Here is a 27,393-nt window from a genome sequence, read left to right as displayed (position 1 = left end):
CACTTTGTCCAAAAGGGATCTATTCCATTCAATTGCAAATGATCTAGATAAGACAGAGAACTGCAGCACGGGGACATAGCCGAGTTGGTCAGGTTGAGTGGTGATGAGTTTGCTATTTGGATGAATAAAGAAAGTCAAAAGTGTGAAAGATAAAAAACAAAAGGAGGAAGTGTGAAAAGTGAATGGGCCAAATTGAGGTGCATATGAAGACGTATGCTTTCTTCCAATTCATTAAATCGGGCTAATATGAATCAGGTGAATTGAGTTCTGCTTTTGGAAACTGGGTTAAGAAGGGGTGCACCGTTCCTGGAGGTACTGCAATACCAGGTCAATGCGTGGAGTGGACAGAGCAAGCTCTTTTTCCATCTCCCTGTTCTAAAAATCCATTTAATATATGGTCCCCAGATAGGGGACGTATCAGATATTAAACTGATAAGAACAGATACTACACTTGATCTTAGCCAAAAGGCCGAGAAGCGATAACCAGAATTGGTTTGGGCCTCGAGTGGCACCCTGGCCTATGCCGGACACATCTTAGGGAGAGAGAGCGAGAGGGAGACAAACCCACGCCTACACAAGACATTTTGTCACCCAAGCCAACCCTTGAAAAGGCTGCTTTGCAGAGCCAAAACAAGAAGAATGGTGCGTTTTGCAGCCGCCGCCCACTGCAATGAATCTGAATAACTCCTCCTTTAGGGCGCAAGCAACTCCCCTCCCCCTTGCAGTCTTTCCAATTCACGATACAAAAAGACGGACAGGACAGGTTGCCTGACTTTCCGTCACTGCCACCCTTTGCCATCCTTACCCGTAGAAAGCCCTTTCATCATCCCCAAACCCTAATCTTTTCCCTTTCCTTCCCAGCCCCCAAACCCTGCCCTCTGTACCTTTCTCACCACCCGCTTCCCTTCTCCTGTCATCCCCCTACCACCCGGGAAAAAAAGAGATTGCCCCCTCCTTCCACTAGCCCACCCTCCCACCCAAAGAACAACTTCTTCTGCGCAGCTTGTTTTCTAGGCAGCAGCGCTATTGTGATGTCATCGGGGGGCATTGTGACAAGCCGCCAGTGTTCCGTCTCTTCATGTTGTGCACAGTTCAAACGGAAAATACATCAACAGGCAGACTACAGAAAAGCTTACTATCAAAGGTTAGAGGGGGGCTTTCTCAGAGGGCTTTTTACAGTTTTTCTATTCCCAATTAGCCGTTTAAGTGTACTTATTGAAAGTAGTAATTCTTTCATAGGCCGCCCTTTCTTAGTATTTGACGTTCCTTATATTGCGGTATGAGGCTTCGCAGTAGGTTGCAAACATTCATCACCCATGACTGTCCCCAATTGAGCTCAGAAGCTCAATGTCTATCATGACCTCTCTTTTAGAATGTCCAAGAGCAAGCAAACTATTCCTCCAGGAGAGGGCGCCAACAGACTACTAAAGAGATCATCATTACTCAAAGAAAACCCCAAAAACCAATGCATGATAGGAATAAACAGGTAACTTTCTTTGGAGTGGAAGCGGAGAGATCGCACCAGATGCCAATTCTAGATGTTATCACACCTGTGGTCACTGCAGCAGCAGGTGAATCCACTTTGTCCAAAAGGGATCTATTCCATTCAATTGCAAATGATCTAGATAAGACAGAGAACTGCAGCACGGGGACATAGCCGAGTTGGTCAGGTTGAGTGGTGATGAGTTTGCTATTTGGATGAATAAAGAAAGTCAAAAGTGTGAAAGATAAAAAACAAAAGGAGGAAGTGTGAAAAGTGAATGGGCCAAATTGAGGTGCATATGAAGACGTATGCTTTCTTCCAATTCATTAAATCGGGCTAATATGAATCAGGTGAATTGAGTTCTGCTTTTGGAAACTGGGTTAAGAAGGGGTGCACCGTTCCTGGAGGTACTGCAATACCAGGTCAATGCGTGGAGTGGACAGAGCAAGCTCTTTTTCCATCTCCCTGTTCTAAAAATCCATTTAATATATGGTCCCCAGATAGGGGACGTATCAGATATTAAACTGATAAGAACAGATACTACACTTGATCTTAGCCAAAAGGCCGAGAAGCGATAACCAGAATTGGTTTGGGCCTCGAGTGGCACCCTGGCCTATGCCGGACACATCTTAGGGAGAGAGAGCGAGAGGGAGACAAACCCACGCCTACACAAGACATTTTGTCACCCAAGCCAACCCTTGAAAAGGCTGCTTTGCAGAGCCAAAACAAGAAGAATGGTGCGTTTTGCAGCCGCCGCCCACTGCAATGAATCTGAATAACTCCTCCTTTAGGGCGCAAGCAACTCCCCTCCCCCTTGCAGTCTTTCCAATTCACGATACAAAAAGACGGACAGGACAGGTTGCCTGACTTTCCGTCACTGCCACCCTTTGCCATCCTTACCCGTAGAAAGCCCTTTCATCATCCCCAAACCCTAATCTTTTCCCTTTCCTTCCCAGCCCCCAAACCCTGCCCTCTGTACCTTTCTCACCACCCGCTTCCCTTCTCCTGTCATCCCCCTACCACCCGGGAAAAAAAGAGATTGCCCCCTCCTTCCACTAGCCCACCCTCCCACCCAAAGAACAACTTCTTCTGCGCAGCTTGTTTTCTAGGCAGCAGCGCTATTGTGATGTCATCGGGGGGCATTGTGACAAGCCGCCAGTGTTCCGTCTCTTCATGTTGTGCACAGTTCAAACGGAAAATACATCAACAGGCAGACTACAGAAAAGCTTACTATCAAAGGTTAGAGGGGGGCTTTCTCAGAGGGCTTTTTACAGTTTTTCTATTCCCAATTAGCCGTTTAAGTGTACTTATTGAAAGTAGTAATTCTTTCATAGGCCGCCCTTTCTTAGTATTTGACGTTCCTTATATTGCGGTATGAGGCTTCGCAGTAGGTTGCAAACATTCATCACCCATGACTGTCCCCAATTGAGCTCAGAAGCTCAATGTCTATCATGACCTCTCTTTTAGAATGTCCAAGAGCAAGCAAACTATTCCTCCAGGAGAGGGCGCCAACAGACTACTAAAGAGATCATCATTACTCAAAGAAAACCCCAAAAACCAATGCATGATAGGAATAAACAGGTAACTTTCTTTGGAGTGGAAGCGGAGAGATCGCACCAGATGCCAATTCTAGATGTTATCACACCTGTGGTCACTGCAGCAGCAGGTGAATCCACTTTGTCCAAAAGGGATCTATTCCATTCAATTGCAAATGATCTAGATAAGACAGAGAACTGCAGCACGGGGACATAGCCGAGTTGGTCAGGTTGAGTGGTGATGAGTTTGCTATTTGGATGAATAAAGAAAGTCAAAAGTGTGAAAGATAAAAAACAAAAGGAGGAAGTGTGAAAAGTGAATGGGCCAAATTGAGGTGCATATGAAGACGTATGCTTTCTTCCAATTCATTAAATCGGGCTAATATGAATCAGGTGAATTGAGTTCTGCTTTTGGAAACTGGGTTAAGAAGGGGTGCACCGTTCCTGGAGGTACTGCAATACCAGGTCAATGCGTGGAGTGGACAGAGCAAGCTCTTTTTCCATCTCCCTGTTCTAAAAATCCATTTAATATATGGTCCCCAGATAGGGGACGTATCAGATATTAAACTGATAAGAACAGATACTACACTTGATCTTAGCCAAAAGGCCGAGAAGCGATAACCAGAATTGGTTTGGGCCTCGAGTGGCACCCTGGCCTATGCCGGACACATCTTAGGGAGAGAGAGCGAGAGGGAGACAAACCCACGCCTACACAAGACATTTTGTCACCCAAGCCAACCCTTGAAAAGGCTGCTTTGCAGAGCCAAAACAAGAAGAATGGTGCGTTTTGCAGCCGCCGCCCACTGCAATGAATCTGAATAACTCCTCCTTTAGGGCGCAAGCAACTCCCCTCCCCCTTGCAGTCTTTCCAATTCACGATACAAAAAGACGGACAGGACAGGTTGCCTGACTTTCCGTCACTGCCACCCTTTGCCATCCTTACCCGTAGAAAGCCCTTTCATCATCCCCAAACCCTAATCTTTTCCCTTTCCTTCCCAGCCCCCAAACCCTGCCCTCTGTACCTTTCTCACCACCCGCTTCCCTTCTCCTGTCATCCCCCTACCACCCGGGAAAAAAAGAGATTGCCCCCTCCTTCCACTAGCCCACCCTCCCACCCAAAGAACAACTTCTTCTGCGCAGCTTGTTTTCTAGGCAGCAGCGCTATTGTGATGTCATCGGGGGGCATTGTGACAAGCCGCCAGTGTTCCGTCTCTTCATGTTGTGCACAGTTCAAACGGAAAATACATCAACAGGCAGACTACAGAAAAGCTTACTATCAAAGGTTAGAGGGGGGCTTTCTCAGAGGGCTTTTTACAGTTTTTCTATTCCCAATTAGCCGTTTAAGTGTACTTATTGAAAGTAGTAATTCTTTCATAGGCCGCCCTTTCTTAGTATTTGACGTTCCTTATATTGCGGTATGAGGCTTCGCAGTAGGTTGCAAACATTCATCACCCATGACTGTCCCCAATTGAGCTCAGAAGCTCAATGTCTATCATGACCTCTCTTTTAGAATGTCCAAGAGCAAGCAAACTATTCCTCCAGGAGAGGGCGCCAACAGACTACTAAAGAGATCATCATTACTCAAAGAAAACCCCAAAAACCAATGCATGATAGGAATAAACAGGTAACTTTCTTTGGAGTGGAAGCGGAGAGATCGCACCAGATGCCAATTCTAGATGTTATCACACCTGTGGTCACTGCAGCAGCAGGTGAATCCACTTTGTCCAAAAGGGATCTATTCCATTCAATTGCAAATGATCTAGATAAGACAGAGAACTGCAGCACGGGGACATAGCCGAGTTGGTCAGGTTGAGTGGTGATGAGTTTGCTATTTGGATGAATAAAGAAAGTCAAAAGTGTGAAAGATAAAAAACAAAAGGAGGAAGTGTGAAAAGTGAATGGGCCAAATTGAGGTGCATATGAAGACGTATGCTTTCTTCCAATTCATTAAATCGGGCTAATATGAATCAGGTGAATTGAGTTCTGCTTTTGGAAACTGGGTTAAGAAGGGGTGCACCGTTCCTGGAGGTACTGCAATACCAGGTCAATGCGTGGAGTGGACAGAGCAAGCTCTTTTTCCATCTCCCTGTTCTAAAAATCCATTTAATATATGGTCCCCAGATAGGGGACGTATCAGATATTAAACTGATAAGAACAGATACTACACTTGATCTTAGCCAAAAGGCCGAGAAGCGATAACCAGAATTGGTTTGGGCCTCGAGTGGCACCCTGGCCTATGCCGGACACATCTTAGGGAGAGAGAGCGAGAGGGAAACAAACCCACGCCTACACAAGACATTTTGTCACCCAAGCCAACCCTTGAAAAGGCTGCTTTGCAGAGCCAAAACAAGAAGAATGGTGCGTTTTGCAGCCGCCGCCCACTGCAATGAATCTGAATAACTCCTCCTTTAGGGCGCAAGCAACTCCCCTCCCCCTTGCAGTCTTTCCAATTCACGATACAAAAAGACGGACAGGACAGGTTGCCTGACTTTCCGTCACTGCCACCCTTTGCCATCCTTACCCGTAGAAAGCCCTTTCATCATCCCCAAACCCTAATCTTTTCCCTTTCCTTCCCAGCCCCCAAACCCTGCCCTCTGTACCTTTCTCACCACCCGCTTCCCTTCTCCTGTCATCCCCCTACCACCCGGGAAAAAAAGAGATTGCCCCCTCCTTCCACTAGCCCACCCTCCCACCCAAAGAACAACTTCTTCTGCGCAGCTTGTTTTCTAGGCAGCAGCGCTATTGTGATGTCATCGGGGGGCATTGTGACAAGCCGCCAGTGTTCCGTCTCTTCATGTTGTGCACAGTTCAAACGGAAAATACATCAACAGGCAGACTACAGAAAAGCTTACTATCAAAGGTTAGAGGGGGGCTTTCTCAGAGGGCTTTTTACAGTTTTTCTATTCCCAATTAGCCGTTTAAGTGTACTTATTGAAAGTAGTAATTCTTTCATAGGCCGCCCTTTCTTAGTATTTGACGTTCCTTATATTGCGGTATGAGGCTTCGCAGTAGGTTGCAAACATTCATCACCCATGACTGTCCCCAATTGAGCTCAGAAGCTCAATGTCTATCATGACCTCTCTTTTAGAATGTCCAAGAGCAAGCAAACTATTCCTCCAGGAGAGGGCGCCAACAGACTACTAAAGAGATCATCATTACTCAAAGAAAACCCCAAAAACCAATGCATGATAGGAATAAACAGGTAACTTTCTTTGGAGTGGAAGCGGAGAGATCGCACCAGATGCCAATTCTAGATGTTATCACACCTGTGGTCACTGCAGCAGCAGGTGAATCCACTTTGTCCAAAAGGGATCTATTCCATTCAATTGCAAATGATCTAGATAAGACAGAGAACTGCAGCACGGGGACATAGCCGAGTTGGTCAGGTTGAGTGGTGATGAGTTTGCTATTTGGATGAATAAAGAAAGTCAAAAGTGTGAAAGATAAAAAACAAAAGGAGGAAGTGTGAAAAGTGAATGGGCCAAATTGAGGTGCATATGAAGACGTATGCTTTCTTCCAATTCATTAAATCGGGCTAATATGAATCAGGTGAATTGAGTTCTGCTTTTGGAAACTGGGTTAAGAAGGGGTGCACCGTTCCTGGAGGTACTGCAATACCAGGTCAATGCGTGGAGTGGACAGAGCAAGCTCTTTTTCCATCTCCCTGTTCTAAAAATCCATTTAATATATGGTCCCCAGATAGGGGACGTATCAGATATTAAACTGATAAGAACAGATTTTTTGATTTAATGAAGCTTTCCAAAGCACCACAAAAAATGCATGACCGAAGTCACACCAAAAACAGTGCAAAGGCTAGGATTCGTGTGGACCCCACCGTGAGGAGAGGGTCCCCAAAAATCAACCCCGTCCCTCCGAGCCAGAAGGCCACAGCAAGGGTCAGGGATCTTCGGTGCTCCCCCAAGCCGAAGCCTGGTTGAGCCTTGTCGTTGCTCCCAGCGTCCACCCAGGCATCTTACCCAAGTGGAGTAGAGAGCTACTAGTTGTTGGTTTCGCAGCCGAAACTGCCCGGACCGTCAACCGGTGTTGGTTTCTCAGCCCAAGGCTAACCGGACCTCCAACCGGGTGTTGGTTTCTCAGCCGAAGCTGACCCAGACCTCCAACCGGGTGTTGGTTTCTCAGCCGAAGCTGACCCGGACCTCCAACCGGGTGTTAGTTTCTCAGCCCAAAGCTGACCAGACCTCCGACCGGGATTATAAAAATTTCCCTTCCTAGCCAGAAGGCCGGGATAGGGTAATATGCTCAAAAAGTATGAAAAGGCAAGGTACGGTGTGCTACAGAGCCCAAGGCTTGCCGGGGTCCCAAGCCAGCAAGCTCAGACTCACTCCAGGGTCGTCAGTCCTGGGGCACGTTGTACCATAGCCCCCCACCCTTACTCAGTCTAATAGCCTCGATCCTGGTAGGGCCATGTTTTCCTCTAGATGAATATACTATCCACCCAGAGTACTAGCAAGCGTAACCTTCCAGTGTGCATTGTATCATTGTACTAAGGTGGCCTGGAGCTTAAACCACCTCTTCAAACAACACTACACTTGATCTTAGCCAAAAGGCCGAGAAGCGATAACCAGAATTGGTTTGGGCCTCGAGTGGCACCCTGGCCTATGCCGGACACATCTTAGGGAGAGAGAGCGAGAGGGAGACAAACCCACGCCTACACAAGACATTTTGTCACCCAAGCCAACCCTTGAAAAGGCTGCTTTGCAGAGCCAAAACAAGAAGAATGGTGCGTTTTGCAGCCGCCGCCCACTGCAATGAATCTGAATAACTCCTCCTTTAGGGCGCAAGCAACTCCCCTCCCCCTTGCAGTCTTTCCAATTCACGATACAAAAAGACGGACAGGACAGGTTGCCTGACTTTCCGTCACTGCCACCCTTTGCCATCCTTACCCGTAGAAAGCCCTTTCATCATCCCCAAACCCTAATCTTTTCCCTTTCCTTCCCAGCCCCCAAACCCTGCCCTCTGTACCTTTCTCACCACCCGCTTCCCTTCTCCTGTCATCCCCCTACCACCCGGGAAAAAAAGAGATTGCCCCCTCCTTCCACTAGCCCACCCTCCCACCCAAAGAACAACTTCTTCTGCGCAGCTTGTTTTCTAGGCAGCAGCGCTATTGTGATGTCATCGGGGGGCATTGTGACAAGCCGCCAGTGTTCCGTCTCTTCATGTTGTGCACAGTTCAAACGGAAAATACATCAACAGGCAGACTACAGAAAAGCTTACTATCAAAGGTTAGAGGGGGGCTTTCTCAGAGGGCTTTTTACAGTTTTTCTATTCCCAATTAGCCGTTTAAGTGTACTTATTGAAAGTAGTAATTCTTTCATAGGCCGCCCTTTCTTAGTATTTGACGTTCCTTATATTGCGGTATGAGGCTTCGCAGTAGGTTGCAAACATTCATCACCCATGACTGTCCCCAATTGAGCTCAGAAGCTCAATGTCTATCATGACCTCTCTTTTAGAATGTCCAAGAGCAAGCAAACTATTCCTCCAGGAGAGGGCGCCAACAGACTACTAAAGAGATCATCATTACTCAAAGAAAACCCCAAAAACCAATGCATGATAGGAATAAACAGGTAACTTTCTTTGGAGTGGAAGCGGAGAGATCGCACCAGATGCCAATTCTAGATGTTATCACACCTGTGGTCACTGCAGCAGCAGGTGAATCCACTTTGTCCAAAAGGGATCTATTCCATTCAATTGCAAATGATCTAGATAAGACAGAGAACTGCAGCACGGGGACATAGCCGAGTTGGTCAGGTTGAGTGGTGATGAGTTTGCTATTTGGATGAATAAAGAAAGTCAAAAGTGTGAAAGATAAAAAACAAAAGGAGGAAGTGTGAAAAGTGAATGGGCCAAATTGAGGTGCATATGAAGACGTATGCTTTCTTCCAATTCATTAAATCGGGCTAATATGAATCAGGTGAATTGAGTTCTGCTTTTGGAAACTGGGTTAAGAAGGGGTGCACCGTTCCTGGAGGTACTGCAATACCAGGTCAATGCGTGGAGTGGACAGAGCAAGCTCTTTTTCCATCTCCCTGTTCTAAAAATCCATTTAATATATGGTCCCCAGATAGGGGACGTATCAGATATTAAACTGATAAGAACAGATTTTTTATTTAATGAAGCTTTCCAAAGCACCACAAAAAATGCATGACCGAAGTCACACCAAAAACAGTGCAAAGGCTAGGATTCGTGTGGACCCCACCGTGAGGAGAGGGTCCCCAAAAATCAACCCCGTCCCTCCGAGCCAGAAGGCCACAGCAAGGGTCAGGGATCTTCGGTGCTCCCCCAAGCCGAAGCCTGGTTGAGCCTTGTCGTTGCTCCCAGCGTCCACCCAGGCATCTTACCCAAGTGGAGTAGAGAGCTACTAGTTGTTGGTTTCGCAGCCGAAACTGCCCGGACCGTCAACCGGTGTTGGTTTCTCAGCCCAAGGCTAACCGGACCTCCAACCGGGTGTTGGTTTCTCAGCCGAAGCTGACCCAGACCTCCAACCGGGTGTTGGTTTCTCAGCCGAAGCTGACCCAGACCTCCAACCGGGTGTTAGTTTCTCAGCCCAAAGCTGACCAGACCTCCGACCGGGATTGTAAAAATTTCCCTTCCTAGCCAGAAGGCCGGGATAGGGTAATATGCTCAAAAAGTATGAAAAGGCAAGGTACGGTGTGCTACAGAGCCCAAGGCTTGCCGGGGTCCCAAGCCAGCAAGCTCAGACTCACTCCAGGGTCGTCAGTCCTGGGGCACGTTGTACCATAGCCCCCCACCCTTACTCAGTCTAATAGCCTCGATCCTGGTAGGGCCATGTTTTCCTCTAGATGAATATACTATCCACCCAGAGTACTAGCAAGTGCAACCTTCCAGTGTGCATTGTATCATTGTACTAAGGTGGCCTGGAGCTTAAACCACCTCTTCGAACAACACTACACTTGATCTTAGCCAAAAGGCCGAGAAGCGATAACCAGAATTGGTTTGGGCCTCGAGTGGCACCCTGGCCTATGCCGGACACATCTTAGGGAGAGAGAGCGAGAGGGAGACAAACCCACGCCTACACAAGACATTTTGTCACCCAAGCCAACCCTTGAAAAGGCTGCTTTGCAGAGCCAAAACAAGAAGAATGGTGCGTTTTGCAGCCGCCGCCCACTGCAATGAATCTGAATAACTCCTCCTTTAGGGCGCAAGCAACTCCCCTCCCCCTTGCAGTCTTTCCAATTCACGATACAAAAAGACGGACAGGACAGGTTGCCTGACTTTCCGTCACTGCCACCCTTTGCCATCCTTACCCGTAGAAAGCCCTTTCATCATCCCCAAACCCTAATCTTTTCCCTTTCCTTCCCAGCCCCTAAACCCTGCCCTCTGTACCTTTCTCACCACCCGCTTCCCTTCTCCTGTCATCCCCCTACCACCCGGGAAAAAAAGAGATTGCCCCCTCCTTCCACTAGCCCACCCTCCCACCCAAAGAACAACTTCTTCTGCGCAGCTTGTTTTCTAGGCAGCAGCGCTATTGTGATGTCATCGGGGGGCATTGTGACAAGCCGCCAGTGTTCCGTCTCTTCATGTTGTGCACAGTTCAAACGGAAAATACATCAACAGGCAGACTACAGAAAAGCTTACTATCAAAGGTTAGAGGGGGGCTTTCTCAGAGGGCTTTTTACAGTTTTTCTATTCCCAATTAGCCGTTTAAGTGTACTTATTGAAAGTAGTAATTCTTTCATAGGCCGCCCTTTCTTAGTATTTGACGTTCCTTATATTGCGGTATGAGGCTTCGCAGTAGGTTGCAAACATTCATCACCCATGACTGTCCCCAATTGAGCTCAGAAGCTCAATGTCTATCATGACCTCTCTTTTAGAATGTCCAAGAGCAAGCAAACTATTCCTCCAGGAGAGGGCGCCAACAGACTACTAAAGAGATCATCATTACTCAAAGAAAACCCCAAAAACCAATGCATGATAGGAATAAACAGGTAACTTTCTTTGGAGTGGAAGCGGAGAGATCGCACCAGATGCCAATTCTAGATGTTATCACACCTGTGGTCACTGCAGCAGCAGGTGAATCCACTTTGTCCAAAAGGGATCTATTCCATTCAATTGCAAATGATCTAGATAAGACAGAGAACTGCAGCACGGGGACATAGCCGAGTTGGTCAGGTTGAGTGGTGATGAGTTTGCTATTTGGATGAATAAAGAAAGTCAAAAGTGTGAAAGATAAAAAACAAAAGGAGGAAGTGTGAAAAGTGAATGGGCCAAATTGAGGTGCATATGAAGACGTATGCTTTCTTCCAATTCATTAAATCGGGCTAATATGAATCAGGTGAATTGAGTTCTGCTTTTGGAAACTGGGTTAAGAAGGGGTGCACCGTTCCTGGAGGTACTGCAATACCAGGTCAATGCGTGGAGTGGACAGAGCAAGCTCTTTTTCCATCTCCCTGTTCTAAAAATCCATTTAATATATGGTCCCCAGATAGGGGACGTATCAGATATTAAACTGATAAGAACAGATACTACACTTGATCTTAGCCAAAAGGCCGAGAAGCGATAACCAGAATTGGTTTGGGCCTCGAGTGGCACCCTGGCCTATGCCGGACACATCTTAGGGAGAGAGAGCGAGAGGGAGACAAACCCACGCCTACACAAGACATTTTGTCACCCAAGCCAACCCTTGAAAAGGCTGCTTTGCAGAGCCAAAACAAGAAGAATGGTGCGTTTTGCAGCCGCCGCCCACTGCAATGAATCTGAATAACTCCTCCTTTAGGGCGCAAGCAACTCCCCTCCCCCTTGCAGTCTTTCCAATTCACGATACAAAAAGACGGACAGGACAGGTTGCCTGACTTTCCGTCACTGCCACCCTTTGCCATCCTTACCCGTAGAAAGCCCTTTCATCATCCCCAAACCCTAATCTTTTCCCTTTCCTTCCCAGCCCCCAAACCCTGCCCTCTGTACCTTTCTCACCACCCGCTTCCCTTCTCCTGTCATCCCCCTACCACCCGGGAAAAAAAGAGATTGCCCCCTCCTTCCACTAGCCCACCCTCCCACCCAAAGAACAACTTCTTCTGCGCAGCTTGTTTTCTAGGCAGCAGCGCTATTGTGATGTCATCGGGGGGCATTGTGACAAGCCGCCAGTGTTCCGTCTCTTCATGTTGTGCACAGTTCAAACGGAAAATACATCAACAGGCAGACTACAGAAAAGCTTACTATCAAAGGTTAGAGGGGGGCTTTCTCAGAGGGCTTTTTACAGTTTTTCTATTCCCAATTAGCCGTTTAAGTGTACTTATTGAAAGTAGTAATTCTTTCATAGGCCGCCCTTTCTTAGTATTTGACGTTCCTTATATTGCGGTATGAGGCTTCGCAGTAGGTTGCAAACATTCATCACCCATGACTGTCCCCAATTGAGCTCAGAAGCTCAATGTCTATCATGACCTCTCTTTTAGAATGTCCAAGAGCAAGCAAACTATTCCTCCAGGAGAGGGCGCCAACAGACTACTAAAGAGATCATCATTACTCAAAGAAAACCCCAAAAACCAATGCATGATAGGAATAAACAGGTAACTTTCTTTGGAGTGGAAGCGGAGAGATCGCACCAGATGCCAATTCTAGATGTTATCACACCTGTGGTCACTGCAGCAGCAGGTGAATCCACTTTGTCCAAAAGGGATCTATTCCATTCAATTGCAAATGATCTAGATAAGACAGAGAACTGCAGCACGGGGACATAGCCGAGTTGGTCAGGTTGAGTGGTGATGAGTTTGCTATTTGGATGAATAAAGAAAGTCAAAAGTGTGAAAGATAAAAAACAAAAGGAGGAAGTGTGAAAAGTGAATGGGCCAAATTGAGGTGCATATGAAGACGTATGCTTTCTTCCAATTCATTAAATCGGGCTAATATGAATCAGGTGAATTGAGTTCTGCTTTTGGAAACTGGGTTAAGAAGGGGTGCACCGTTCCTGGAGGTACTGCAATACCAGGTCAATGCGTGGAGTGGACAGAGCAAGCTCTTTTTCCATCTCCCTGTTCTAAAAATCCATTTAATATATGGTCCCCAGATAGGGGACGTATCAGATATTAAACTGATAAGAACAGATACTACACTTGATCTTAGCCAAAAGGCCGAGAAGCGATAACCAGAATTGGTTTGGGCCTCGAGTGGCACCCTGGCCTATGCCGGACACATCTTAGGGAGAGAGAGCGAGAGGGAGACAAACCCACGCCTACACAAGACATTTTGTCACCCAAGCCAACCCTTGAAAAGGCTGCTTTGCAGAGCCAAAACAAGAAGAATGGTGCGTTTTGCAGCCGCCGCCCACTGCAATGAATCTGAATAACTCCTCCTTTAGGGCGCAAGCAACTCCCCTCCCCCTTGCAGTCTTTCCAATTCACGATACAAAAAGACGGACAGGACAGGTTGCCTGACTTTCCGTCACTGCCACCCTTTGCCATCCTTACCCGTAGAAAGCCCTTTCATCATCCCCAAACCCTAATCTTTTCCCTTTCCTTCCCAGCCCCCAAACCCTGCCCTCTGTACCTTTCTCACCACCCGCTTCCCTTCTCCTGTCATCCCCCTACCACCCGGGAAAAAAAGAGATTGCCCCCTCCTTCCACTAGCCCACCCTCCCACCCAAAGAACAACTTCTTCTGCGCAGCTTGTTTTCTAGGCAGCAGCGCTATTGTGATGTCATCGGGGGGCATTGTGACAAGCCGCCAGTGTTCCGTCTCTTCATGTTGTGCACAGTTCAAACGGAAAATACATCAACAGGCAGACTACAGAAAAGCTTACTATCAAAGGTTAGAGGGGGGCTTTCTCAGAGGGCTTTTTACAGTTTTTCTATTCCCAATTAGCCGTTTAAGTGTACTTATTGAAAGTAGTAATTCTTTCATAGGCCGCCCTTTCTTAGTATTTGACGTTCCTTATATTGCGGTATGAGGCTTCGCAGTAGGTTGCAAACATTCATCACCCATGACTGTCCCCAATTGAGCTCAGAAGCTCAATGTCTATCATGACCTCTCTTTTAGAATGTCCAAGAGCAAGCAAACTATTCCTCCAGGAGAGGGCGCCAACAGACTACTAAAGAGATCATCATTACTCAAAGAAAACCCCAAAAACCAATGCATGATAGGAATAAACAGGTAACTTTCTTTGGAGTGGAAGCGGAGAGATCGCACCAGATGCCAATTCTAGATGTTATCACACCTGTGGTCACTGCAGCAGCAGGTGAATCCACTTTGTCCAAAAGGGATCTATTCCATTCAATTGCAAATGATCTAGATAAGACAGAGAACTGCAGCACGGGGACATAGCCGAGTTGGTCAGGTTGAGTGGTGATGAGTTTGCTATTTGGATGAATAAAGAAAGTCAAAAGTGTGAAAGATAAAAAACAAAAGGAGGAAGTGTGAAAAGTGAATGGGCCAAATTGAGGTGCATATGAAGACGTATGCTTTCTTCCAATTCATTAAATCGGGCTAATATGAATCAGGTGAATTGAGTTCTGCTTTTGGAAACTGGGTTAAGAAGGGGTGCACCGTTCCTGGAGGTACTGCAATACCAGGTCAATGCGTGGAGTGGACAGAGCAAGCTCTTTTTCCATCTCCCTGTTCTAAAAATCCATTTAATATATGGTCCCCAGATAGGGGACGTATCAGATATTAAACTGATAAGAACAGATACTACACTTGATCTTAGCCAAAAGGCCGAGAAGCGATAACCAGAATTGGTTTGGGCCTCGAGTGGCACCCTGGCCTATGCCGGACACATCTTAGGGAGAGAGAGCGAGAGGGAGACAAACCCACGCCTACACAAGACATTTTGTCACCCAAGCCAACCCTTGAAAAGGCTGCTTTGCAGAGCCAAAACAAGAAGAATGGTGCGTTTTGCAGCCGCCGCCCACTGCAATGAATCTGAATAACTCCTCCTTTAGGGCGCAAGCAACTCCCCTCCCCCTTGCAGTCTTTCCAATTCACGATACAAAAAGACGGACAGGACAGGTTGCCTGACTTTCCGTCACTGCCACCCTTTGCCATCCTTACCCGTAGAAAGCCCTTTCATCATCCCCAAACCCTAATCTTTTCCCTTTCCTTCCCAGCCCCCAAACCCTGCCCTCTGTACCTTTCTCACCACCCGCTTCCCTTCTCCTGTCATCCCCCTACCACCCGGGAAAAAAAGAGATTGCCCCCTCCTTCCACTAGCCCACCCTCCCACCCAAAGAACAACTTCTTCTGCGCAGCTTGTTTTCTAGGCAGCAGCGCTATTGTGATGTCATCGGGGGGCATTGTGACAAGCCGCCAGTGTTCCGTCTCTTCATGTTGTGCACAGTTCAAACGGAAAATACATCAACAGGCAGACTACAGAAAAGCTTACTATCAAAGGTTAGAGGGGGGCTTTCTCAGAGGGCTTTTTACAGTTTTTCTATTCCCAATTAGCCGTTTAAGTGTACTTATTGAAAGTAGTAATTCTTTCATAGGCCGCCCTTTCTTAGTATTTGACGTTCCTTATATTGCGGTATGAGGCTTCGCAGTAGGTTGCAAACATTCATCACCCATGACTGTCCCCAATTGAGCTCAGAAGCTCAATGTCTATCATGACCTCTCTTTTAGAATGTCCAAGAGCAAGCAAACTATTCCTCCAGGAGAGGGCGCCAACAGACTACTAAAGAGATCATCATTACTCAAAGAAAACCCCAAAAACCAATGCATGATAGGAATAAACAGGTAACTTTCTTTGGAGTGGAAGCGGAGAGATCGCACCAGATGCCAATTCTAGATGTTATCACACCTGTGGTCACTGCAGCAGCAGGTGAATCCACTTTGTCCAAAAGGGATCTATTCCATTCAATTGCAAATGATCTAGATAAGACAGAGAACTGCAGCACGGGGACATAGCCGAGTTGGTCAGGTTGAGTGGTGATGAGTTTGCTATTTGGATGAATAAAGAAAGTCAAAAGTGTGAAAGATAAAAAACAAAAGGAGGAAGTGGGAAAAGTGAATGGGCCAAATTGAGGTGCATATGAAGACGTATGCTTTCTTCCAATTCATTAAATCGGGCTAATATGAATCAGGTGAATTGAGTTCTGCTTTTGGAAACTGGGTTAAGAAGGGGTGCACCGTTCCTGGAGGTACTGCAATACCAGGTCAATGCGTGGAGTGGACAGAGCAAGCTCTTTTTCCATCTCCCTGTTCTAAAAATCCATTTAATATATGGTCCCCAGATAGGGGACGTATCAGATATTAAACTGATAAGAACAGATACTACACTTGATCTTAGCCAAAAGGCCGAGAAGCGATAACCAGAATTGGTTTGGGCCTCGAGTGGCACCCTGGCCTATGCCGGACACATCTTAGGGAGAGAGAGCGAGAGGGAGACAAACCCACGCCTACACAAGACATTTTGTCACCCAAGCCAACCCTTGAAAAGGCTGCTTTGCAGAGCCAAAACAAGAAGAATGGTGCGTTTTGCAGCCGCCGCCCACTGCAATGAATCTGAATAACTCCTCCTTTAGGGCGCAAGCAACTCCCCTCCCCCTTGCAGTCTTTCCAATTCACGATACAAAAAGACGGACAGGACAGGTTGCCTGACTTTCCGTCACTGCCACCCTTTGCCATCCTTACCCGTAGAAAGCCCTTTCATCATCCCCAAACCCTAATCTTTTCCCTTTCCTTCCCAGCCCCCAAACCCTGCCCTCTGTACCTTTCTCACCACCCGCTTCCCTTCTCCTGTCATCCCCCTACCACCCGGGAAAAAAAGAGATTGCCCCCTCCTTCCACTAGCCCACCCTCCCACCCAAAGAACAACTTCTTCTGCGCAGCTTGTTTTCTAGGCAGCAGCGCTATTGTGATGTCATCGGGGGGCATTGTGACAAGCCGCCAGTGTTCCGTCTCTTCATGTTGTGCACAGTTCAAACGGAAAATACATCAACAGGCAGACTACAGAAAAGCTTACTATCAAAGGTTAGAGGGGGGCTTTCTCAGAGGGCTTTTTACAGTTTTTCTATTCCCAATTAGCCGTTTAAGTGTACTTATTGAAAGTAGTAATTCTTTCATAGGCCGCCCTTTCTTAGTATTTGACGTTCCTTATATTGCGGTATGAGGCTTCGCAGTAGGTTGCAAACATTCATCACCCATGACTGTCCCCAATTGAGCTCAGAAGCTCAATGTCTATCATGACCTCTCTTTTAGAATGTCCAAGAGCAAGCAAACTATTCCTCCAGGAGAGGGCGCCAACAGACTACTAAAGAGATCATCATTACTCAAAGAAAACCCCAAAAACCAATGCATGATAGGAATAAACAGGTAACTTTCTTTGGAGTGGAAGCGGAGAGATCGCACCAGATGCCAATTCTAGATGTTATCACACCTGTGGTCACTGCAGCAGCAGGTGAATCCACTTTGTCCAAAAGGGATCTATTCCATTCAATTGCAAATGATCTAGATAAGACAGAGAACTGCAGCACGGGGACATAGCCGAGTTGGTCAGGTTGAGTGGTGATGAGTTTGCTATTTGGATGAATAAAGAAAGTCAAAAGTGTGAAAGATAAAAAACAAAAGGAGGAAGTGTGAAAAGTGAATGGGCCAAATTGAGGTGCATATGAAGACGTATGCTTTCTTCCAATTCATTAAATCGGGCTAATATGAATCAGGTGAATTGAGTTCTGCTTTTGGAAACTGGGTTAAGAAGGGGTGCACCGTTCCTGGAGGTACTGCAATACCAGGTCAATGCGTGGAGTGGACAGAGCAAGCTCTTTTTCCATCTCCCTGTTCTAAAAATCCATTTAATATATGGTCCCCAGATAGGGGACGTATCAGATATTAAACTGATAAGAACAGATACTACACTTGATCTTAGCCAAAAGGCCGAGAAGCGATAACCAGAATTGGTTTGGGCCTCGAGTGGCACCCTGGCCTATGCCGGACACATCTTAGGGAGAGAGAGCGAGAGGGAGACAAACCCACGCCTACACAAGACATTTTGTCACCCAAGCCAACCCTTGAAAAGGCTGCTTTGCAGAGCCAAAACAAGAAGAATGGTGCGTTTTGCAGCCGCCGCCCACTGCAATGAATCTGAATAACTCCTCCTTTAGGGCGCAAGCAACTCCCCTCCCCCTTGCAGTCTTTCCAATTCACGATACAAAAAGACGGACAGGACAGGTTGCCTGACTTTCCGTCACTGCCACCCTTTGCCATCCTTACCCGTAGAAAGCCCTTTCATCATCCCCAAACCCTAATCTTTTCCCTTTCCTTCCCAGCCCCCAAACCCTGCCCTCTGTACCTTTCTCACCACCCGCTTCCCTTCTCCTGTCATCCCCCTACCACCCGGGAAAAAAAGAGATTGCCCCCTCCTTCCACTAGCCCACCCTCCCACCCAAAGAACAACTTCTTCTGCGCAGCTTGTTTTCTAGGCAGCAGCGCTATTGTGATGTCATCGGGGGGCATTGTGACAAGCCGCCAGTGTTCCGTCTCTTCATGTTGTGCACAGTTCAAACGGAAAATACATCAACAGGCAGACTACAGAAAAGCTTACTATCAAAGGTTAGAGGGGGGCTTTCTCAGAGGGCTTTTTACAGTTTTTCTATTCCCAATTAGCCGTTTAAGTGTACTTATTGAAAGTAGTAATTCTTTCATAGGCCGCCCTTTCTTAGTATTTGACGTTCCTTATATTGCGGTATGAGGCTTCGCAGTAGGTTGCAAACATTCATCACCCATGACTGTCCCCAATTGAGCTCAGAAGCTCAATGTCTATCATGACCTCTCTTTTAGAATGTCCAAGAGCAAGCAAACTATTCCTCCAGGAGAGGGCGCCAACAGACTACTAAAGAGATCATCATTACTCAAAGAAAACCCCAAAAACCAATGCATGATAGGAATAAACAGGTAACTTTCTTTGGAGTGGAAGCGGAGAGATCGCACCAGATGCCAATTCTAGATGTTATCACACCTGTGGTCACTGCAGCAGCAGGTGAATCCACTTTGTCCAAAAGGGATCTATTCCATTCAATTGCAAATGATCTAGATAAGACAGAGAACTGCAGCACGGGGACATAGCCGAGTTGGTCAGGTTGAGTGGTGATGAGTTTGCTATTTGGATGAATAAAGAAAGTCAAAAGTGTGAAAGATAAAAAACAAAAGGAGGAAGTGTGAAAAGTGAATGGGCCAAATTGAGGTGCATATGAAGACGTATGCTTTCTTCCAATTCATTAAATCGGGCTAATATGAATCAGGTGAATTGAGTTCTGCTTTTGGAAACTGGGTTAAGAAGGGGTGCACCGTTCCTGGAGGTACTGCAATACCAGGTCAATGCGTGGAGTGGACAGAGCAAGCTCTTTTTCCATCTCCCTGTTCTAAAAATCCATTTAATATATGGTCCCCAGATAGGGGACGTATCAGATATTAAACTGATAAGAACAGATACTACACTTGATCTTAGCCAAAAGGCCGAGAAGCGATAACCAGAATTGGTTTGGGCCTCGAGTGGCACCCTGGCCTATGCCGGACACATCTTAGGGAGAGAGAGCGAGAGGGAGACAAACCCACGCCTACACAAGACATTTTGTCACCCAAGCCAACCCTTGAAAAGGCTGCTTTGCAGAGCCAAAACAAGAAGAATGGTGCGTTTTGCAGCCGCCGCCCACTGCAATGAATCTGAATAACTCCTCCTTTAGGGCGCAAGCAACTCCCCTCCCCCTTGCAGTCTTTCCAATTCACGATACAAAAAGACGGACAGGACAGGTTGCCTGACTTTCCGTCACTGCCACCCTTTGCCATCCTTACCCGTAGAAAGCCCTTTCATCATCCCCAAACCCTAATCTTTTCCCTTTCCTTCCCAGCCCCCAAACCCTGCCCTCTGTACCTTTCTCACCACCCGCTTCCCTTCTCCTGTCATCCCCCTACCACCCGGGAAAAAAAGAGATTGCCCCCTCCTTCCACTAGCCCACCCTCCCACCCAAAGAACAACTTCTTCTGCGCAGCTTGTTTTCTAGGCAGCAGCGCTATTGTGATGTCATCGGGGGGCATTGTGACAAGCCGCCAGTGTTCCGTCTCTTCATGTTGTGCACAGTTCAAACGGAAAATACATCAACAGGCAGACTACAGAAAAGCTTACTATCAAAGGTTAGAGGGGGGCTTTCTCAGAGGGCTTTTTACAGTTTTTCTATTCCCAATTAGCCGTTTAAGTGTACTTATTGAAAGTAGTAATTCTTTCATAGGCCGCCCTTTCTTAGTATTTGACGTTCCTTATATTGCGGTATGAGGCTTCGCAGTAGGTTGCAAACATTCATCACCCATGACTGTCCCCAATTGAGCTCAGAAGCTCAATGTCTATCATGACCTCTCTTTTAGAATGTCCAAGAGCAAGCAAACTATTCCTCCAGGAGAGGGCGCCAACAGACTACTAAAGAGATCATCATTACTCAAAGAAAACCCCAAAAACCAATGCATGATAGGAATAAACAGGTAACTTTCTTTGGAGTGGAAGCGGAGAGATCGCACCAGATGCCAATTCTAGATGTTATCACACCTGTGGTCACTGCAGCAGCAGGTGAATCCACTTTGTCCAAAAGGGATCTATTCCATTCAATTGCAAATGATCTAGATAAGACAGAGAACTGCAGCACGGGGACATAGCCGAGTTGGTCAGGTTGAGTGGTGATGAGTTTGCTATTTGGATGAATAAAGAAAGTCAAAAGTGTGAAAGATAAAAAACAAAAGGAGGAAGTGTGAAAAGTGAATGGGCCAAATTGAGGTGCATATGAAGACGTATGCTTTCTTCCAATTCATTAAATCGGGCTAATATGAATCAGGTGAATTGAGTTCTGCTTTTGGAAACTGGGTTAAGAAGGGGTGCACCGTTCCTGGAGGTACTGCAATACCAGGTCAATGCGTGGAGTGGACAGAGCAAGCTCTTTTTCCATCTCCCTGTTCTAAAAATCCATTTAATATATGGTCCCCAGATAGGGGACGTATCAGATATTAAACTGATAAGAACAGATACTACACTTGATCTTAGCCAAAAGGCCGAGAAGCGATAACCAGAATTGGTTTGGGCCTCGAGTGGCACCCTGGCCTATGCCGGACACATCTTAGGGAGAGAGAGCGAGAGGGAGACAAACCCACGCCTACACAAGACATTTTGTCACCCAAGCCAACCCTTGAAAAGGCTGCTTTGCAGAGCCAAAACAAGAAGAATGGTGCGTTTTGCAGCCGCCGCCCACTGCAATGAATCTGAATAACTCCTCCTTTAGGGCGCAAGCAACTCCCCTCCCCCTTGCAGTCTTTCCAATTCACGATACAAAAAGACGGACAGGACAGGTTGCCTGACTTTCCGTCACTGCCACCCTTTGCCATCCTTACCCGTAGAAAGCCCTTTCATCATCCCCAAACCCTAATCTTTTCCCTTTCCTTCCCAGCCCCCAAACCCTGCCCTCTGTACCTTTCTCACCACCCGCTTCCCTTCTCCTGTCATCCCCCTACCACCCGGGAAAAAAAGAGATTGCCCCCTCCTTCCACTAGCCCACCCTCCCACCCAAAGAACAACTTCTTCTGCGCAGCTTGTTTTCTAGGCAGCAGCGCTATTGTGATGTCATCGGGGGGCATTGTGACAAGCCGCCAGTGTTCCGTCTCTTCATGTTGTGCACAGTTCAAACGGAAAATACATCAACAGGCAGACTACAGAAAAGCTTACTATCAAAGGTTAGAGGGGGGCTTTCTCAGAGGGCTTTTTACAGTTTTTCTATTCCCAATTAGCCGTTTAAGTGTACTTATTGAAAGTAGTAATTCTTTCATAGGCCGCCCTTTCTTAGTATTTGACGTTCCTTATATTGCGGTATGAGGCTTCGCAGTAGGTTGCAAACATTCATCACCCATGACTGTCCCCAATTGAGCTCAGAAGCTCAATGTCTATCATGACCTCTCTTTTAGAATGTCCAAGAGCAAGCAAACTATTCCTCCAGGAGAGGGCGCCAACAGACTACTAAAGAGATCATCATTACTCAAAGAAAACCCCAAAAACCAATGCATGATAGGAATAAACAGGTAACTTTCTTTGGAGTGGAAGCGGAGAGATCGCACCAGATGCCAATTCTAGATGTTATCACACCTGTGGTCACTGCAGCAGCAGGTGAATCCACTTTGTCCAAAAGGGATCTATTCCATTCAATTGCAAATGATCTAGATAAGACAGAGAACTGCAGCACGGGGACATAGCCGAGTTGGTCAGGTTGAGTGGTGATGAGTTTGCTATTTGGATGAATAAAGAAAGTCAAAAGTGTGAAAGATAAAAAACAAAAGGAGGAAGTGTGAAAAGTGAATGGGCCAAATTGAGGTGCATATGAAGACGTATGCTTTCTTCCAATTCATTAAATCGGGCTAATATGAATCAGGTGAATTGAGTTCTGCTTTTGGAAACTGGGTTAAGAAGGGGTGCACCGTTCCTGGAGGTACTGCAATACCAGGTCAATGCGTGGAGTGGACAGAGCAAGCTCTTTTTCCATCTCCCTGTTCTAAAAATCCATTTAATATATGGTCCCCAGATAGGGGACGTATCAGATATTAAACTGATAAGAACAGATACTACACTTGATCTTAGCCAAAAGGCCGAGAAGCGATAACCAGAATTGGTTTGGGCCTCGAGTGGCACCCTGGCCTATGCCGGACACATCTTAGGGAGAGAGAGCGAGAGGGAGACAAACCCACGCCTACACAAGACATTTTGTCACCCAAGCCAACCCTTGAAAAGGCTGCTTTGCAGAGCCAAAACAAGTAGAATGGTGCGTTTTGCAGCCGCCGCCCACTGCAATGAATCTGAATAACTCCTCCTTTAGGGCGCAAGCAACTCCCCTCCCCCTTGCAGTCTTTCCAATTCACGATACAAAAAGACGGACAGGACAGGTTGCCTGACTTTCCGTCACTGCCACCCTTTGCCATCCTTACCCGTAGAAAGCCCTTTCATCATCCCCAAACCCTAATCTTTTCCCTTTCCTTCCCAGCCCCCAAACCCTGCCCTCTGTACCTTTCTCACCACCCGCTTCCCTTCTCCTGTCATCCCCCTACCACCCGGGAAAAAAAGAGATTGCCCCCTCCTTCCACTAGCCCACCCTCCCACCCAAAGAACAACTTCTTCTGCGCAGCTTGTTTTCTAGGCAGCAGCGCTATTGTGATGTCATCGGGGGGCATTGTGACAAGCCGCCAGTGTTCCGTCTCTTCATGTTGTGCACAGTTCAAACGGAAAATACATCAACAGGCAGACTACAGAAAAGCTTACTATCAAAGGTTAGAGGGGGGCTTTCTCAGAGGGCTTTTTACAGTTTTTCTATTCCCAATTAGCCGTTTAAGTGTACTTATTGAAAGTAGTAATTCTTTCATAGGCCGCCCTTTCTTAGTATTTGACGTTCCTTATATTGCGGTATGAGGCTTCGCAGTAGGTTGCAAACATTCATCACCCATGACTGTCCCCAATTGAGCTCAGAAGCTCAATGTCTATCATGACCTCTCTTTTAGAATGTCCAAGAGCAAGCAAACTATTCCTCCAGGAGAGGGCGCCAACAGACTACTAAAGAGATCATCATTACTCAAAGAAAACCCCAAAAACCAATGCATGATAGGAATAAACAGGTAACTTTCTTTGGAGTGGAAGCGGAGAGATCGCACCAGATGCCAATTCTAGATGTTATCACACCTGTGGTCACTGCAGCAGCAGGTGAATCCACTTTGTCCAAAAGGGATCTATTCCATTCAATTGCAAATGATCTAGATAAGACAGAGAACTGCAGCACGGGGACATAGCCGAGTTGGTCAGGTTGAGTGGTGATGAGTTTGCTATTTGGATGAATAAAGAAAGTCAAAAGTGTGAAAGATAAAAAACAAAAGGAGGAAGTGTGAAAAGTGAATGGGCCAAATTGAGGTGCATATGAAGACGTATGCTTTCTTCCAATTCATTAAATCGGGCTAATATGAATCAGGTGAATTGAGTTCTGCTTTTGGAAACTGGGTTAAGAAGGGGTGCACCGTTCCTGGAGGTACTGCAATACCAGGTCAATGCGTGGAGTGGACAGAGCAAGCTCTTTTTCCATCTCCCTGTTCTAAAAATCCATTTAATATATGGTCCCCAGATAGGGGACGTATCAGATATTAAACTGATAAGAACAGATACTACACTTGATCTTAGCCAAAAGGCCGAGAAGCGATAACCAGAATTGGTTTGGGCCTCGAGTGGCACCCTGGCCTATGCCGGACACATCTTAGGGAGAGAGAGCGAGAGGGAGACAAACCCACGCCTACACAAGACATTTTGTCACCCAAGCCAACCCTTGAAAAGGCTGCTTTGCAGAGCCAAAACAAGAAGAATGGTGCGTTTTGCAGCCGCCGCCCACTGCAATGAATCTGAATAACTCCTCCTTTAGGGCGCAAGCAACTCCCCTCCCCCTTGCAGTCTTTCCAATTCACGATACAAAAAGACGGACAGGACAGGTTGCCTGACTTTCCGTCACTGCCACCCTTTGCCATCCTTACCCGTAGAAAGCCCTTTCATCATCCCCAAACCCTAATCTTTTCCCTTTCCTTCCCAGCCCCCAAACCCTGCCCTCTGTACCTTTCTCACCACCCGCTTCCCTTCTCCTGTCATCCCCCTACCACCCGGGAAAAAAAGAGATTGCCCCCTCCTTCCACTAGCCCACCCTCCCACCCAAAGAACAACTTCTTCTGCGCAGCTTGTTTTCTAGGCAGCAGCGCTATTGTGATGTCATCGGGGGGCATTGTGACAAGCCGCCAGTGTTCCGTCTCTTCATGTTGTGCACAGTTCAAACGGAAAATACATCAACAGGCAGACTACAGAAAAGCTTACTATCAAAGGTTAGAGGGGGGCTTTCTCAGAGGGCTTTTTACAGTTTTTCTATTCCCAATTAGCCGTTTAAGTGTACTTATTGAAAGTAGTAATTCTTTCATAGGCCGCCCTTTCTTAGTATTTGACGTTCCTTATATTGCGGTATGAGGCTTCGCAGTAGGTTGCAAACATTCATCACCCATGACTGTCCCCAATTGAGCTCAGAAGCTCAATGTCTATCATGACCTCTCTTTTAGAATGTCCAAGAGCAAGCAAACTATTCCTCCAGGAGAGGGCGCCAACAGACTACTAAAGAGATCATCATTACTCAAAGAAAACCCCAAAAACCAATGCATGATAGGAATAAACAGGTAACTTTCTTTGGAGTGGAAGCGGAGAGATCGCACCAGATGCCAATTCTAGATGTTATCACACCTGTGGTCACTGCAGCAGCAGGTGAATCCACTTTGTCCAAAAGGGATCTATTCCATTCAATTGCAAATGATCTAGATAAGACAGAGAACTGCAGCACGGGGACATAGCCGAGTTGGTCAGGTTGAGTGGTGATGAGTTTGCTATTTGGATGAATAAAGAAAGTCAAAAGTGTGAAAGATAAAAAACAAAAGGAGGAAGTGTGAAAAGTGAATGGGCCAAATTGAGGTGCATATGAAGACGTATGCTTTCTTCCAATTCATTAAATCGGGCTAATATGAATCAGGTGAATTGAGTTCTGCTTTTGGAAACTGGGTTAAGAAGGGGTGCACCGTTCCTGGAGGTACTGCAATACCAGGTCAATGCGTGGAGTGGACAGAGCAAGCTCTTTTTCCATCTCCCTGTTCTAAAAATCCATTTAATATATGGTCCCCAGATAGGGGACGTATCAGATATTAAACTGATAAGAACAGATACTACACTTGATCTTAGCCAAAAGGCCGAGAAGCGATAACCAGAATTGGTTTGGGCCTCGAGTGGCACCCTGGCCTATGCCGGACACATCTTAGGGAGAGAGAGCGAGAGGGAGACAAACCCACGCCTACACAAGACATTTTGTCACCCAAGCCAACCCTTGAAAAGGCTGCTTTGCAGAGCCAAAACAAGAAGAATGGTGCGTTTTGCAGCCGCCGCCCACTGCAATGAATCTGAATAACTCCTCCTTTAGGGCGCAAGCAACTCCCCTCCCCCTTGCAGTCTTTCCAATTCACGATACAAAAAGACGGACAGGACAGGTTGCCTGACTTTCCGTCACTGCCACCCTTTGCCATCCTTACCCGTAGAAAGCCCTTTCATCATCCCCAAACCCTAATCTTTTCCCTTTCCTTCCCAGCCCCCAAACCCTGCCCTCTGTACCTTTCTCACCACCCGCTTCCCTTCTCCTGTCATCCCCCTACCACCCGGGAAAAAAAGAGATTGCCCCCTCCTTCCACTAGCCCACCCTCCCACCCAAAGAACAACTTCTTCTGCGCAGCTTGTTTTCTAGGCAGCAGCGCTATTGTGATGTCATCGGGGGGCATTGTGACAAGCCGCCAGTGTTCCGTCTCTTCATGTTGTGCACAGTTCAAACGGAAAATACATCAACAGGCAGACTACAGAAAAGCTTACTATCAAAGGTTAGAGGGGGGCTTTCTCAGAGGGCTTTTTACAGTTTTTCTATTCCCAATTAGCCGTTTAAGTGTACTTATTGAAAGTAGTAATTCTTTCATAGGCCGCCCTTTCTTAGTATTTGACGTTCCTTATATTGCGGTATGAGGCTTCGCAGTAGGTTGCAAACATTCATCACCCATGACTGTCCCCAATTGAGCTCAGAAGCTCAATGTCTATCATGACCTCTCTTTTAGAATGTCCAAGAGCAAGCAAACTATTCCTCCAGGAGAGGGCGCCAACAGACTACTAAAGAGATCATCATTACTCAAAGAAAACCCCAAAAACCAATGCATGATAGGAATAAACAGGTAACTTTCTTTGGAGTGGAAGCGGAGAGATCGCACCAGATGCCAATTCTAGATGTTATCACACCTGTGGTCACTGCAGCAGCAGGTGAATCCACTTTGTCCAAAAGGGATCTATTCCATTCAATTGCAAATGATCTAGATAAGACAGAGAACTGCAGCACGGGGACATAGCCGAGTTGGTCAGGTTGAGTGGTGATGAGTTTGCTATTTGGATGAATAAAGAAAGTCAAAAGTGTGAAAGATAAAAAACAAAAGGAGGAAGTGTGAAAAGTGAATGGGCCAAATTGAGGTGCATATGAAGACGTATGCTTTCTTCCAATTCATTAAATCGGGCTAATATGAATCAGGTGAATTGAGTTCTGCTTTTGGAAACTGGGTTAAGAAGGGGTGCACCGTTCCTGGAGGTACTGCAATACCAGGTCAATGCGTGGAGTGGACAGAGCAAGCTCTTTTTCCATCTCCCTGTTCTAAAAATCCATTTAATATATGGTCCCCAGATAGGGGACGTATCAGATATTAAACTGATAAGAACAGATACTACACTTGATCTTAGCCAAAAGGCCGAGAAGCGATAACCAGAATTGGTTTGGGCCTCGAGTGGCACCCTGGCCTATGCCGGACACATCTT

At 46.7% G+C, this 27,393-nt stretch overlaps 17 non-coding genes across 17 annotated transcripts; all 17 read right to left on the bottom strand.

The window, feature by feature from the left end:
* Positions 1-290: 290 nt before the first annotated feature.
* LOC142278922 (U2 spliceosomal RNA) lies at positions 291-481 on the bottom strand. Its single transcript, XR_012741690.1, has one exon. It is a non-coding gene; the product is annotated as a U2 spliceosomal RNA (small nuclear RNA).
* Positions 482-1,868: 1,387 nt separating this feature from the next.
* On the bottom strand, positions 1,869-2,059 carry LOC142278921 (U2 spliceosomal RNA). Its single transcript, XR_012741689.1, has one exon. It is a non-coding gene; the product is annotated as a U2 spliceosomal RNA (small nuclear RNA).
* A 1,387-nt stretch (positions 2,060-3,446) lies between these two features.
* LOC142278920 (U2 spliceosomal RNA) lies at positions 3,447-3,637 on the bottom strand. Its single transcript, XR_012741688.1, has one exon. It is a non-coding gene; the product is annotated as a U2 spliceosomal RNA (small nuclear RNA).
* A 1,387-nt stretch (positions 3,638-5,024) lies between these two features.
* Positions 5,025-5,215, bottom strand: LOC142278919 (U2 spliceosomal RNA). The gene has a single exon (XR_012741687.1). It is a non-coding gene; the product is annotated as a U2 spliceosomal RNA (small nuclear RNA).
* A 1,387-nt stretch (positions 5,216-6,602) lies between these two features.
* On the bottom strand, positions 6,603-6,796 carry LOC142278869 (U2 spliceosomal RNA). The gene has a single exon (XR_012741650.1). It is a non-coding gene; the product is annotated as a U2 spliceosomal RNA (small nuclear RNA).
* Positions 6,797-8,985: 2,189 nt separating this feature from the next.
* Positions 8,986-9,177, bottom strand: LOC142278859 (U2 spliceosomal RNA). Its single transcript, XR_012741643.1, has one exon. It is a non-coding gene; the product is annotated as a U2 spliceosomal RNA (small nuclear RNA).
* A 2,190-nt stretch (positions 9,178-11,367) lies between these two features.
* LOC142278917 (U2 spliceosomal RNA) lies at positions 11,368-11,558 on the bottom strand. Its single transcript, XR_012741685.1, has one exon. It is a non-coding gene; the product is annotated as a U2 spliceosomal RNA (small nuclear RNA).
* A 1,387-nt stretch (positions 11,559-12,945) lies between these two features.
* LOC142278916 (U2 spliceosomal RNA) lies at positions 12,946-13,136 on the bottom strand. The gene has a single exon (XR_012741684.1). It is a non-coding gene; the product is annotated as a U2 spliceosomal RNA (small nuclear RNA).
* Positions 13,137-14,523: 1,387 nt separating this feature from the next.
* On the bottom strand, positions 14,524-14,714 carry LOC142278915 (U2 spliceosomal RNA). The gene has a single exon (XR_012741683.1). It is a non-coding gene; the product is annotated as a U2 spliceosomal RNA (small nuclear RNA).
* Positions 14,715-16,101: 1,387 nt separating this feature from the next.
* LOC142278914 (U2 spliceosomal RNA) lies at positions 16,102-16,292 on the bottom strand. The gene has a single exon (XR_012741682.1). It is a non-coding gene; the product is annotated as a U2 spliceosomal RNA (small nuclear RNA).
* Positions 16,293-17,679: 1,387 nt separating this feature from the next.
* LOC142278912 (U2 spliceosomal RNA) lies at positions 17,680-17,870 on the bottom strand. The gene has a single exon (XR_012741681.1). It is a non-coding gene; the product is annotated as a U2 spliceosomal RNA (small nuclear RNA).
* Positions 17,871-19,257: 1,387 nt separating this feature from the next.
* Positions 19,258-19,448, bottom strand: LOC142278911 (U2 spliceosomal RNA). The gene has a single exon (XR_012741680.1). It is a non-coding gene; the product is annotated as a U2 spliceosomal RNA (small nuclear RNA).
* Positions 19,449-20,835: 1,387 nt separating this feature from the next.
* LOC142278910 (U2 spliceosomal RNA) lies at positions 20,836-21,026 on the bottom strand. Its single transcript, XR_012741679.1, has one exon. It is a non-coding gene; the product is annotated as a U2 spliceosomal RNA (small nuclear RNA).
* Positions 21,027-22,413: 1,387 nt separating this feature from the next.
* LOC142278909 (U2 spliceosomal RNA) lies at positions 22,414-22,604 on the bottom strand. The gene has a single exon (XR_012741678.1). It is a non-coding gene; the product is annotated as a U2 spliceosomal RNA (small nuclear RNA).
* A 1,387-nt stretch (positions 22,605-23,991) lies between these two features.
* On the bottom strand, positions 23,992-24,182 carry LOC142278908 (U2 spliceosomal RNA). The gene has a single exon (XR_012741677.1). It is a non-coding gene; the product is annotated as a U2 spliceosomal RNA (small nuclear RNA).
* Positions 24,183-25,569: 1,387 nt separating this feature from the next.
* Positions 25,570-25,760, bottom strand: LOC142278907 (U2 spliceosomal RNA). Its single transcript, XR_012741676.1, has one exon. It is a non-coding gene; the product is annotated as a U2 spliceosomal RNA (small nuclear RNA).
* Positions 25,761-27,147: 1,387 nt separating this feature from the next.
* Positions 27,148-27,338, bottom strand: LOC142278905 (U2 spliceosomal RNA). Its single transcript, XR_012741674.1, has one exon. It is a non-coding gene; the product is annotated as a U2 spliceosomal RNA (small nuclear RNA).
* Positions 27,339-27,393: the final 55 nt, after the last annotated feature.

Source organism: Anomaloglossus baeobatrachus, unplaced genomic scaffold, assembly GCF_048569485.1.
Source record: "Anomaloglossus baeobatrachus isolate aAnoBae1 unplaced genomic scaffold, aAnoBae1.hap1 Scaffold_420, whole genome shotgun sequence".
NCBI lineage: Eukaryota > Metazoa > Chordata > Amphibia > Anura > Aromobatidae > Anomaloglossus > Anomaloglossus baeobatrachus.
This window is presented reverse-complemented; position numbering and strand designations above follow the sequence as displayed.